Genomic DNA, 15,505 nt, shown 5'->3' with positions numbered 1-15,505 from the left:
GGCTTATTATATATCTATCTATATATATTTATTGACAATAGATCTCGGGTTAGTCCCTTATAAGTGTGGTGCACTGTACTCTTATGAGGACAGTTGGCTGCCCTTTATCCACCTTCATCAGAAGTCTCTGTGTGTTTTGTATTTTATTTTCTCAATCCCTCTCTTTCTCTCTTAAACTTGCCTCTTTTGCTTCAAACGTAATGTACACCGACTGATTAGGTTTAATTGGCCGATCGATAGTTTCCTGTTCATTTGTCTTGAATTCCGAATCCACCTCTGCACTCTCTCATCCTTTCTCGCGTGTTATTATACACGACTATCCGACGAACAGTACTGAACCAAGTGACAAGGGGACGAGGAGAACGATCGAAGAATGATGGTAAGAGGTGAAGAGGGTTTCATTAAGGAAACGTCTGAGTGGGCTACGACGACGCCGGCGACGATCATCTCTCAGAAGAATTAAACGCTAATTAGATCCCAAAGGGGCGGCGGGAGCGCATAAATCACTCGCCGCTGATTGGACAATTGACAGAGACATAGTTGATTGGCAACATTGGCCGTGTGCTAACGATGCCAAACATTAATCCGTCTCCTATTCGCTTTAGTCCCTTGAATATTATTATTAGAAAACGCTGTGTCTGGTAGTTGGGGCAACATAAACAACCTCATACATAGTAAATCAATATACTATACTTTATAATTTTTGTGCAAAAGAACTTTAAATTTAACTATTAAAAAATAATAAACAATAAAAATAACATTAATTATGTTACATTAATTATTTGTAAGACAGGAAATGTTGGCAGTTATAAAATCAAATATCACTGGTAACTTTAATTTAAAAGTTTTAAAGGATGCTATTTTAAAATAATGTTATAAAATTATAACTACGCAATAAACTTTATTAAATATTTTTTTTTTAACTAAAATATTTTACTTCTCACGGCTCCACTGTTCTTAGCTACTGTGATACTCTGTAGTTCTATATTATACAGAAACCGTTACTACGTAATTCCTCAAACGATTTTAACATCGTTGACGCAGTTTATTGTTCGGCGGTATTAAGTTTTAATTAGATAATTGATATTTACGTTTCTGAATAAAAAGAAATTACACCCTCGTAAATGCTCTTGTGAATCAGTCGTGAGTTGGTGGCCTTTTGTTTTACTACCAAAGGGGCGTACGTTTCAATGTCTTGTATACATACACTGACAATAGAAACCATACCGTATAATAACCATTGTCAAGAAAAGCCAATGATCACTATAAACCGTCTGTGTATACGTAAGCTGTATATGTATATATTTATATATATTTAAATACCCTTTTCTTACGTTGTATTATTACTACTAGCCGCCACTGACATTTCCAAAGGTCGTTTCCGCTTCAGGCGGACCATAACATTTTTTCTTTTCCATTTCTACAGCATAAATACCAAGCAGCCATCGCCCCATATATTCGTAATAATTAACTCTGAGCCGCGTGCGTGAGTAGTGTGGCGGGCGTTGAAGGAGGATATTGATATTTTCGTGTTGGTCGTATTACGTCAAATATGAAACAATTATTATTACATAAAAATGTCGGTAAGGGAGTTCGTGGAGAGGGGTGTTGGGTGGTGGTGGCTAAAAGTAGAGATCAAAAAGAGATATGGAAACGTTTTAATAATAACAACGGGCCTCGTGTTTAACCCTTTTCTTCCGCGCTTCCCCGTAATTAACCGAAGACAATGGAAGGGAGATTGGAAGCCATCCGTCGTTCATATTGCCGTGTACGTAGCCATCAATATTTTTTCCTTCGGGTGTGGAATGCAATAAATGTAATTAAAGTACCCCTCCCCCGCCACTATGAATCCCCGGCGGTTTGGTCCGAAACACCGAAATTTCTTTTATTAAAAACCGTTTCCACTGTGTTTTTATATAATATAATATTCTGTTGACGATGGTGAACGTATTATGCCGACATTTTTTTTTCGTTTCGTCCGAGGGGTAAAATTCCTGACCCTCTTTTCTATAGCTAGTAATTATTATTGTACACAGTAATTTCCAGATATTAATACGGCGATAAAACGTATCATATTAATTCATAGGCAATCATTAAACTGGTATGTTATACCAGAGTATACTTATAACTTAAAAGCATATAGCTGTTGGCTTTTATTTCAATGTTTAAATAAAAAAAATAATATATTATCGATATCGACGATGCGATTACAAAAAAAACACTGAAAAATTTGAAAAATAAAGTTTCCGATATTCGTGTATCCTCGTATGAGCAGTATAATAATTCGCCGTCGATTTTTTTATACTATAGAAGTAATTCTATCTACTTGGCCATTTGAATATATGACTTTTATAATAATATTATTGGTCATCGTCGTTTATCGAATAATACCCACCTCATATTTATACATTGTTGTTGATATAAGGAAAACTCATCGTAGATATTATTATATTATATACTCAGTAATAGTATACGCCGTAGTCCGTGAGTCGGGACTGGAAAAGCATTAAATTAATGTTTATAGTACTGATCTCGCTGAATCAATCGTATACTATAACAATGGACTCAGTTTTTGTATCGAATTGCTACTGTTATGCGATCATTAGAGTCTCCTTAAATTTCATCTCTCATAATGTATCAATGATATAGGTATTATATCGTAATACTCACTGACTCACTATCCTAAAGTGCATTTAGTAATTTCTAGAATTGCGGCGCCACACCAATGCTATATTTAATGGCAAATTTGCGTTTTTATTATAAATATCGATTTTATACATTCCGGTAGCATTCGCAATTAACACACCAGAGTCGATTACTGACGGAGAGGAGGGAAGACTTCTTGAGGGGGTGTCTAGTTACGTTTCACAGGCGTTTCCGGTCGGCCGCGTGACATCTAAAAATCCACTTCCGCTCGCAAGTCACGTACACATCGAACGTCGCGTACTTTTAATGCCACCGTCAACTTGATCGAGCCTTGGTGGCGGGGTAAGAAAGTTTATATTATCGTTCGAAGAGACTTAACTGCCGCAAATATTCAAACATGAATCATCATTACCGGGCTTGGCACGCACAGCGCATCATAACCAAACGCCTCGCGTATACCACGACGGTAATAATAATAATAATAATAATATAACCCTCGTACTTCAAACGAAGGTCGGGGCGGGTAAAATCGCACCAAAGTGAGCAGGGGAAGTACGTAACCTTACCGCTGTCCGTGTTTTCGACGCACACGAGTAAATCTCGGAAGTATATCCGTTGCAAGTCCGTCACGTCGGGTGGTATAACACTCACACAAATGCACAAGGCATCACGCGTAGGCAATCAACCGCACACGCCGGTACTACTGGATGCGTCTAACCCGGTACCGTAGAGTTTGGAACGGCGTCGTGCTCAACTATTACAATGTTATTATTACTATTGTTGTTGGGTTACACTTTGGCGTGTATGCGTTCCACGGAAACCTACAACTATTTGCGTTATTGTGCGCGTGTGCGTGTATGTGTATGTGTTTACGTGCATTCACTTAACTCAAAACTCAGTTGGTGGCGGTGGTCATAGCAATCCGACTCTTCGAGCTTTGATGTCCGGTCCCGTTCGTTCCGCGGGGGGTTTCTGCACCGAAAACAAGAGATGTCAAACGGCGCTGCGGTCTACAGACCGTAGCTCGTGTGACCTTTGTCCGGGGCGCGCGCGTTTTACGTTTCAAAACCCGCCGGTACGGGTAGCAACCTTTTGTCGCATCGAGGCGAGCCCGTCGCCCGGGATTTAATAATAACGCGATTTTAATCGAAGTCGAGCACATCAAAAGCCCGGTCCGTAGTTTCTTTGTGATAATTTCACGGATGCAAAATCACCACCTCATCGGACTGTGGTCCGCGCTCAGCACATAATAGGGAAGGGGAGAAGAGTTGTTAAATATTCATTGACGCTCACGCGGACGAGGGAATCGAATTCACGCCATCCGAGATTTTTGACGTCCCAATTACATAGTATTATTTAGTCGTAGACGATCACTGAAAACCGATTAACATAAACACACACAAACGTTATCCATGGTACGGTTTTCTTTGATAGTGATTTTGATGTGTGTATAGTGTAAACGTATCACACTGGTACGGTACTGGACGCCGTGTGATCTAAGTAATCGCTGCACAGTTTGACTTACGGCGACAACTATTGCTATTACATTATATCATATTGACATATTAAAATAAATAAATAAAATCATAGGTGTCCTCTGCATTGAATTAAAAACACATGGATAATGATCGTTTCTCGGGTCGCTGTCACGATATTACTATTATATAACATGGTAGTATATACATGTGTGCACCTGTTAGTCTAACTAGATTTTGATTTTCCTTTATGAAGTAAGTAATACGAACGCGTAACAATACTGCACCGCGAGGGGGATCAATGGCGGTTTCGTTATTGCCTTTCGAATACTTACGTCTTTGGGATTTTAATGCGCCATTTCTAAAGTAAAGCGCCTCGCATAAATAAGCATTATAAAATAATTCCGAGCCCATTTCACCCGCGTTCTACACCCACACGCCCGGCCACTGATCTGCTGTTGTTGCTGATGTGGGACGGAGGGGAAATCCTCTTATATGGAAATATAAATTATTAAAGTTACACTGTGTGACCATTTTATAGATGGACAAAAAGGGCAGGGTGAAACGACAGTGGTGGCAGACCCGTCGTAAAGGCGAGCCTCTCGCTATATGCATATTATACTGTATACATATACATATAGCACAACGTACTCGTATATCTCAGTTTTATTGTTTCTCTACCATCGTCTCCATCCCCTTTTGCTCATTAATTCCCGTGTGAAATATTCCACAGAAAGTCTTGTTTACACAGGCCACGTACACCCGAAAACACTTTATACCGCTTCTCCCGTGGCCATCAACCCTACGTACACACACATATATATATATATATATATATTATCCGTTCAGTATAACGTTTATTGCCCATTTTGAGTGCGCGAGCAGGGGACAAATTCCAATGCGAATGTCATTCCGATCGGGTTTTAGCGACCGTGTCAAAGAACCCAAAATTCTCGACCTTCGCAGGTACATAGTCCATCCATACGTATAGTAATTATAAACCACAGGGTTTTAAGTGTCATTCGGAAAGATTTTAAGGGTAGCTTTTCAAAGAATTATCGTTCTCTGGTTCAGTGCAAATATATGTTATTTATTTGCCTATAATATGTACCCAAGTGTTTCTTAAAAGGATTCCAACGCGCAATAACATAATAGTAATATATTATGTTGTTCGTTATAAAATATAATTTTATTGAGAGTTGAACTTGGAAGAGAATATGTCTTGCCTATATACCAGCTGGCGTAAGCTAATTTTTATTAAAAACGTTTTGACCTGTTTAACAATTTCAAGTTTTATTGACATGATGAATGAGATATAAATAAGTTTCTAAACACCAAAGTAAACTTTGGACGAAAAACCTTTGTGTACGGCAACCATAGTATTTTTTTTTTAAGAACGTTCTAGAAAACGTAAATTGTCCGAATGAAGACAATCCCTGAGGAATATAACCGTTTACCTTTGATCTGTCGCTATTAAAATTGGCGTATACAAACTTTCGAAGGGTCCACTCATTATTATATTCTTCCCCATGGCCGGCGAACAAATTGGATTCTTTGCTCGCTGCAGCGCGTCCCTCCGGCTACGAAGCACATAACAGTAAAAAGGTATTTCGGTTATTACTGAGAAGAAATATTGTATTTTTTTTTATGTTGCACAGTAAAAACATAAAAAGAGAAAAGAGAATATCGCCGTACAAATGGTCACAAAAAAATTCATTTCTGTGTCCGAATATGTTTTGCCCACCCTCACCCCACACACCACCGAATAATTGAAAAACATGGAGCAATACAGTCGTAAAGTCTGTCATCCCGAAAAATGCACAGCGATGTTTTTACGATCTCCGCGTCGGAAAGAGGCTGATCGCCGCAGACAAAATAATTAAATTCCGGTAGCTCATCCTGCGCGATATTACAGCGAATAGCAGCAAAGTGCGAACGTTAAGAACGTTTGATAGTATTGTTATTATTATCATCGTTGGTAAGCATCATGCTTTCGATTCTCTTTGTTTCTCCTTTCAATTTTTTTCTCGTTACTTCGTTGTAATATTAAATTGTTGTAGTATTATCAAATTTTTAATGACTAATCGATTTTTTTCGGAACGTGCTATACGTTATCATGATGTCGATTTTTGCACAAAAATATTTTTTGTTTAATTAATTCTCTGTACATATTAATGACATTGCGTACGTACACAACACGTCATCAATATCATCCGCGGTTATCCCGCTAGGTCTACAACGGCGAGGATACAAGAAAGTAAACACAGATTTTTAGAGTATATCATCTCATAATCGTGTCAATTTTACGAATAAAATACAATCCAGTATATACTTTTACATAGTATATCATTTTTGCGGTGATGCATATTATTATATGTTAAACTGTGTTCAGACGCGTGCAGCACGACAACGATCCGTTTCCGGTCCGCCGATTCGTCGACGCCTCGTCCCCATAACGAATTGCACGAGCTTCGATTAGAATAACCATATTTGTATAATATGCATACATACTTACGCACACACACACATACGACGACTATGACCCTTATTCGCGTGACTTGCGGTGAATCTTTTTAGACGTATACGCATACACTTACACACGCGCGCTGGTATGAGTATTATTATAGTCACTAGTACGGTTTGTTTTTTTTATCTCCGTGACGCATACGCTCCGGCCCCATCATTGTGTGCGTGCGTGTGTGTCGCGTGGGGAGCGATTCGGAAATAAATCGTTATTACTCGGGTTAGGTTTTTTTTATTTTCTTTCCTTTTACGATTCGAAACGAAACGACAGTAATAATAATTGTCGGCGCGTGTATGAAACTCGGACAGACGTATACGGTTATTTATATTATATAAGTAAATATATATATATATATGTGTATAATATTATTGCAACACAGCAGTATATATAGTCGGACGCGGGCAAGCTGCTAAGTGAATACTCACGTTATGCCTATGTTTAAATGTTATGTAGGTGCCTCTACTTGTCGGTCGAAATCGTTCAGTTCTGTAATTATATTAAACGCCATCGTGTCGTGTAAACAACCCGATAAGGGAGCGCTCGCGTTAAGTGAACTTGGTTCTCGTTATCGGTATAGGTAGGTTTACACTGACTTGTCGTTGTACATTATAATATATATCCCGCGTGTTGTACCCGTGTGTGTGTGCACGCGTCCTTGATGGTGACCGTTGGCACAGTCTTCCGACGGCGTTTCGCCACACACGGAGACCGTCGTCGGCTACTCGACTCGATCATTGTCTTGTGCCACCTACATGAATAATATAATATATATTTGAATACACAAACACATACACACATATATGTATAATTTAACAGCCGATTTATTGCCACCGTATACGTAAGTGTTATGTGCGCGCGCGCGCTGCCAACCGACTGAAACGTCATTAGTTAGTTGAAAACGATATTTTTTTACCCTATAATAATGAAAATAATAATTGTTATTATTGCGATTATTGAGTATACTGCCTATTTTTTTATTTTTTCGTTGATTAAAGTACACGTATTTTATTATGGTAATTTTTTGATGTTTTCATATTTTTGCAATCATTTTTATGAACCCGTTTGGTACCTGTACTAATTTATACTATTCGATGCGGGTGTAAAAACGGTGAAAAGTCAAAATCCGTCAGCCAGACATTTCGAGTAATTTTCTTCTACTTTCCAACTGCATAAGTACTCGGATTTTATTATAACCAATAATTCATAACAATCATAGTTTTTGGAGTTATCGTAAACTCTATTTTATTAAGCAAAATACATAAGTATTAGGAGTTCCTAATACCATATGCTCTAGCTATTAACGTTTTAAAAAAAGGAATTTTTCAAACCGTAGAGACGTTTGCACTCCTTCACATAACAATGGATGTCATTGGCCTTTTCAATCGGTGGCTTAAAATCAACATTTTGGCGCAAACGCACATCTCACGGCTTTTGTTGCGTAAACGACGATCATGGGCCACTCACACACTCCCGGTGGAACTATATCACCACCTCATTCACCGTCGTCATCTTTCTCCACGTATTATTCGCTTGCGATGGAATTATGACAGATAAATAGGACGATAAATTATGCGCGTGTTATGTGTGTATATATACATACTACTTTCGCAGTACGACATATTGTACTTGCGTGCGCGTTTTGCGGCCCGTAAATTCCTGAAAATCGAGGGAAGCCGCGTATATAATATACGTACATACATATATATATATATATATATATATATCAGTATTTAGTAATAATAATATAGTCGTCGTGTGTATACATATGATAAGACGTTGTTTGTCAAATTGTTTTGTTCGTCAAAGCATTCCTATATGCGCCCAAGCACGGATGTAGACTTTGTGTACCTATATGTACCTTTGTGTATAATAATATTATATTATAACGATTTCGTCGAGTGGACTTGATATTGTTATGTATGTATGTCAGCTTGCGCGCTCACTTTAACCGCCGACCTGATGAATTTTCATTGACGTCCATGACTCGAACTGTAATTTTGTTTTTGACGGTCATTGTGCGGTCTGCGATCGAAAAGCAAACAGCGAATCGTCGAAGTACTTAATATACCGATGTATCTGAAATTTCAACTCATACAATAAACTTCAACTAAAATTACAGATTTCCTAAGATAAGCTAGGGCACGAGAAAAACTTCTTCTCGCGCAGTTCACATAATTTATACTATTATTGCAATATCATTGTTCAATATTCATATTATTTTAATAATATGAACATTAAACGGCGTCTTGTTGCCATATTTACAATACGCGTCTCATCGTTTATCATTTATTGTTTTAGTTGGCGAACGCACTTCGCGGCGTTACATTGTAGTGTAGGTAAGTAAATGTACATGCGATAGGAAAACCGGAGGTTATTATTTTCTCGTGTTTATTTTTTTTTTATCGACGGACCCAGACGGTATTTTACAATAAATTACGAAACTTATTATGTAATTACAGTGAAAGAGCATAGAATGCGAATACTGCGTAGAATGACCAGAAGAGACGATACGACGATCTTCGAGAAATATCGAAATGAATATTATATATTATATATGATCCGGTCGTAAAAAACACATATTATAATATTATTATTATGTATTGTATACATCGCAACAGTGTATGGCTACGAAATGCCAATACCACGGCCATACATATTATTATTATTAATATACTGGTATAATAGCGAGTGACTATGTATGCATTTATATACTTTTACGATCGACGAGACGACGTCTGACGAGGTACTGGATGAGAGAATGTGATGGTGGAGAGGTCAAGAAGTAGGCGCAGTGGGGGTGAAGGAATGAGAGTATTTATGTAATAACATACATGTATAATAGCTGTGTACCCTCTGTTCGCGAGATCACCGCCACCGGGGCGCCTCAGGTGACATAAAATATAAATTATACGAGTATTCATATGTATAGCTTGTTGTCGCAATAAAATCGCTAACGAAATGCAAAAAGCAAACGCCGTCTGTACGATATATGCGTATATGCCTGAATCTTTACATTTTGTCAACGCGCATATTTTTATCATCAGAACCGGTGACTTTAACGACCAAAAATCACCTTCGCCACCGACTACGCGACTGTTCAGCAATATTATTATTAGACTCCCGGAGCGTCGGCGTAGGTAATATTGATTACGGTAGGTAGCTGCAGTGATTGAATTGTGTGAGCGGTGGCGGAATGAAAAGAAAACGAGAGAACAGCCTTCTCACACGTATTCATTTAATGTCTTAGGTTTTATAACAGCCCTTCTCATTTATCTAAACAACGTACCTATGCTATACGTATATATAAACATTAGACAGTCAATATTAGACTTCTGATGCCGAGGGTACGCAAATAATTGTTTTTTTTCGGCACTTGTTGGAAATTTCCATTTTTCCTTATTCGAATCCGTATTCACACGTTTATCAGTGATTTGTACGTAGTTTTATCGTGTACGCGCATCAAACAATAAATATTCGAGTGTCACAAAAAACTCCGGGATGACACATACGTGCTACTTTTTGTGTATGTGTAATTATGTTTAATTGTTGTGTATGGCCGTCCGATCGGGCCGTTAAAACGCAGTCATTTTTGACGATCGGGGAGATCCGCGGCGGCGTCAAAAGGTACATAAAACGCGGCGGCAGATGACGTTAAATTCGATGAGGGAAATTGAATTGGCGTTTTATTATTGGACCAAGTGTCGTGATTCCGACTATAAAACAACCGTTAAATAGGTTTGTTACTGTACGCACGTTATATTATTATTGTAATAGTTGTAAATACATATGCGAAAGCGCTCGCATTTTTAATTGACACGCAACGTTTCCAATGTCCGGTCGGTTGTCCCCTTCGGAACGGTCGAGCGGGCGATTATATAGGTTAGGCGCTGTATATATATATATATATACACCGTCATTTACGTACATATTATATACGTTGACGCCGACGACGACCGAGTAATATTATATTACGGTGAGTCGTAATTCAAAGGCCAACGACGGCGGCCACACGTACAACTAAATACAATCATCTATATATGTATATACACGGAGAGATTGGATTATGCGTCGTTTTACGAGGTTTCCTACGAGCGGGGTTAACTATCTTCATCCACTACCGACGACCGTTCACGACCCGTTTTCTGGAGGAATTTACAATACGGTCCCCAAAGTTGTCCTGGGATTTGCTTTGCGCGTATACGCATAATATAACATCATACACACACACACACACACACACACAGACATTACAACGTAACTATCGTGACTTCGTTTCTCTCGGCCGACACATGTGGCCTAGCGGTGATCCTCTTCCGTCTTTATGGTCCGAAGCACCTTGTTGAGATAATTACTTGGTGGGCGGTGGACGTATGTACACGATGAGCTTAACTGCGGTATCCGGGTTTCCTCCTCGATTACCCAATATTAATATTAATACGTGCCGTTGAGATGGTCGCCCGGGCGGCGGTGTGGAGCGATAAGGAACGACCGCGACGACGAAAACGACCCTTTCTCAGCCATAATTTTCCTTTCCCCCACCCCGCCGACAGTACACTTGTGCATTTTCTTCCGATCGTTTTAAGGCCATATGGGACCAAGTATCCGGTCAAACCGTAGTCGTTGTCGTGTGGGGCTGCGGTGCAGTGTTACACGTGTCTTTTGTAATAATTATATTATTATTATAATGTACGGATCCGTATTAATGTGCGGGCTTCTGTTGCCAGAACCGGGTATTTATAATATGTATAAGTGTGTATTACTCGTGTCTGTAATTCAGATCTACTTAGTGATGTGCCTTCGGAAAAAAAATCAACATGCTGTATATTATATATTATCTAGTATTATGCGGCGAAATGCTCTCTGTGTGATAACCATTGCGTTTTTTTCTCTCGTAGCGACGTCAGTAATTTTTCAATATTTGTTTCTATAACCAGGACAATAGTTTCGTAGCTCAATCTGCAAGAGCATTTCGTACTAACGTGGAAATAAAATACGAAAAAGGTGGCGGTGACGGTTTTAGACAGCTAAAGAACACACCCACGCGCGCAAATACTCCGCTCAGCGTCTCCACCATACTGCAGTCTCCCGCAGTCTAATAGGTCGTGTTAAACGCAAATTATATAAAGCCCGACGACGGTGTTGTCATTTAAAATTCACTTAAAACAACCACCGCCGTGGCCCGCGGGTGTGGGAAAGCACGAGTAGGAGCGGCGGTGGCGCACCCCTTTTACCGGCTTAGCAAAGCGTAAACACAAAGGACGCAAATTCGTATAACTTTTCCGGACGAGCTGTTGCGCGAAAGAAGAGAGGAATTTTGGAGTACGCCTCGAGACGTACACACATACACACACATACACATATATATAAACGAAGAGTTTTTAAGCCGAAATGTTTTAATATGATTTCGAGACAAAACTTGCCGTTTTCTTAACCACCTTTTGCTAACCCATCCGCAGCGAGGGTACGTTAAATCTTACACGCGGCGAGGGGATGATTGGTGTTTGACGAAAATCGATAACGAGAATAATATAGTAGGGTTGTATACACAAAAAATGCACGTACGCGCTCACTCTCTATATACTTATACGGTCATACGTTATTACAGTATATCAATATGACAATATAAATACACACACACACTCATATATATATATAAATACGAATATAAATACACGTGAAACGCGTTGAATTTATTGAATATAATCCTAGCGCTTCGTTTTATATGCGTATTATATATATGATTATATATGTATGTATGTGTGTATGATAAGCTTTCGTGCAATATGGTGTATTATAGTATATATGATATTGAGAACGGGCGCGCGCACGCTACTGAATTATTATTACCCTGTTATAATATTATTCTAGGGGTCGCGGTGTGATAAGACCACCGTTGCACATAAAAGTAAATGACACGAAAATCGTATATATATAAATATATACCGCTGTGTATCCGACGAGTGGAAAAATTGACTTTTTCCCGCCGCCATTGTTCCCCCGACGACGACGTTTTATGTGTATACAGTATCCAAATGCAATTTCTTTATCAAATGACAAAACGACTGGAAAAATCATTTTCACCTCCCGCCGCTGACTCTACGATTTTTTCGCGCACATTAAACGTAAGCACACGAGTAAATATGATTTCGCGCCCTATATAACACACACAGGCAGATTATATATATATAAATATTGTGTGATGGGTGCAGCGGATCGCGGGTGTATGTGCGTTCTCCCTATCTACAGCAGTATATAAATACATATATATATATATACCTAATATAAATAATATGTTTATATGTGTTGTATTTTTATTCCCGTCACCCACCCACCAGCGTTCCATTGTCCACGAGATAAACGCAAATGCGAGTTGTCACGGGTTAACGCGGGTAACGCGTACGTACGGTCCGCTGGCCGCCGGATATTGAGTTTCACCACTGCAGCAGGACTTGTCTATTCCGGTGCAGTGCATTCGAAAACGGGACATCAACTCCGGTATATATATATATTTGTCCTGCACGTGCTCCAGACCGGTATTATACGATAAACCTACAGAGACGATGCAATAATATGCATAATATACGTCATTATAGCGATGTACCTGTATTGCTATATTGACGGTAGGAGCTAAAATATATTATAGGGTCACCTTGTGTAGACACACTATGCGTTTGTTTTTTAATTTTTTTTTTTTGAAAAAAAAAACAAAGCCGACCATCCTACACACATTCTATCTCCTAATCGGTTCAGACTTGATTTCCCCTTTGGATGCATACCGCACGTTCACGTGATATACGCATTAGATACTATTATTATTGGTACGCCGTATATATTATAACGCGTAGTTAACATTATTTTATACGTCGTGCATTTCTATATCGCGCGTACAGTGTATAGAAAATTGTACGTAGTTCATACATATTATTATAATAGGTATTTTATATTATTATTGTACATAATAACACAGATGGCGAGTAAATGACGACGACCGATATTTATATTTTATTTTTTTATTATTACTCTGATACAATGAATTACGATATTTAACATGAGTGTTTTGATTTATTTTATTAGTGTAGCTCTGTAAATTATTGAGATTTACTGTTTTCATTGTAATATTTTGTCTTTTTTCAGTCAGCAAATCATATTTTAAATTTAGTACTTTAAAAATTTCCATTTTCAACGTACTGAATAAATAGTTGTTTTTATTACTGATCATCATTTAAATTTTAACAGCAACTAATTATAGAATAATTTACATGTAAATAAAGTAAGGAGAACAATGAATAGTTTGTATAACATGCAAAATTGCCTCTCAATTTAACTTCAAATGACGAAGATTTTAAACATCAGATAAATATGAAATTTGATTAAGTTCAACATATTATTGTTATTATTATTATTATTATTATTATTATTATTATATAATTCTTATTAAATAGAAAAACAATTTTTTCCAAAAAAATATTCTTATTGACGTTATGAATGTCTTTTACTTATCCATATTATACTTTAAAATTATATAACTACGAAATGCAGTCGTATTTTGCCCAGTGAGTTTAATATTATGCTCGATCGAGTTGTTTGCAAGTGTTCTGGTTATAGGGTTAAAAGCTGGTGCGCAAGACATGATAAACGAGTTTACGATTTTTGACTTTAATGTTTATAATTTTTATATTCCCTGTTTTGCTATAGAGTGGGGTGCATACGTATTCAAACCGCGCGCTCTATTTATACATATATAAAATCGTGTTGTTCTCCTTATATTATACACTTTATCGCTGTTAAAAGTCGTAAAAAAAAAAACAAAGACTCGTCGCATAATTTACGGTTAAGCGCCTCGATAATTGTATTTTCCAGTCGGAAATTAACGTCGTTTCTCTCGAAATTATTCATGCCGATTCCGCGCGCACGTTAAAAGCTTTGCGCCCGAAAGAAAAGGTTAAAAGCTAAAATAAGAAATAATGTTGCAAGGGTTGTTGTTGTTGTTGTTAGTCGTTACTTTTTTTTTATCGCGACGAGCTGTTTCTTTTTTTTTTATACGTTTATATAACGTTAAAAGGGTAAAGGAATTGTTGAGAAAAAATTAGCTCTTAATACGATTTCGTGTCTGGTGGCAGAGCGGAAGGAGGTGGAATAAAAACCTTTTGCTTTTTATAAGTCAAAATAGCGGTGCAGCGTGTAGTACCTATACGTATTACATAAATTATTTGAAGGAAAATCTGTTTTTAATATCCCGACGCGTTATTTTTCTTTGCAATATTCATTTCTTTGGTATATTATAGACTGTAATTGTAGTATCCCCTCCCACCGCCAATCTTTACTAACGACAAAACTTCTGTTAAATGTGCCGTACAGTATGCAAGAGATAATGTTTTTAAAAATATAGAGGGTTTGTAGCGCGGGTCCGAAGCGGACGCCAATGTCAACGACATCACCGCTCCCGCCGAAAACGGATTACGTTTCCAAAGCCAAAAAACTTCGCCGCATGCACTATTTAAGGTCGTCCAATTACCGCGTGGGTCTCAAGAGACAGAGGTGGCTGTTTTAATTGTATTCTTTTGTGGAGAAATAATAATTATAATGGAAATGCGAGAACGCTACAACGTCTTGTTGAATTTTCCTCTTCGGTCCGTCTTTTCTTCATCGCCGCCGTCCGTTCCTCTTGTTAGAAGTTTAAATGAAAATTATTTAAGAACCGGGAGTATAAAAAGGAGACACTGTCTCTTCGTTTTCGATTAACGCCATTTCTTGATTGGATTATTTTTCGCGTTAATGCACTTTTGTGGTTTTAAATGGAGGGAAATATACTTTAAATACCGACGCCACGACTTTTTTTTTCATTTTTTTTTTTCTTGTC

General features: G+C 38.0%; 1 protein-coding gene across 1 annotated transcript in view; it reads left to right on the top strand.

Annotated features, from left to right (window-relative positions):
• LOC112598047 (dachshund homolog 1) overlaps positions 1–15,505 on the top strand; it is a 121,235-nt gene that overhangs the window by 94,289 nt on the left and 11,441 nt on the right. The gene's annotated exons all lie outside the window — the stretch shown is intronic.

The sequence above is a fragment of the Melanaphis sacchari genome, unplaced genomic scaffold, assembly GCF_002803265.2.
Source record: "Melanaphis sacchari strain LSU unplaced genomic scaffold, SCAv2.0 Contig44_pilon_pilon, whole genome shotgun sequence".
Classification (NCBI taxonomy): domain Eukaryota; kingdom Metazoa; phylum Arthropoda; class Insecta; order Hemiptera; family Aphididae; genus Melanaphis; species Melanaphis sacchari.
The sequence above is the reverse complement of the archived record's forward strand: the minus strand, read 5'-3'. Positions and strand labels throughout refer to the sequence as shown.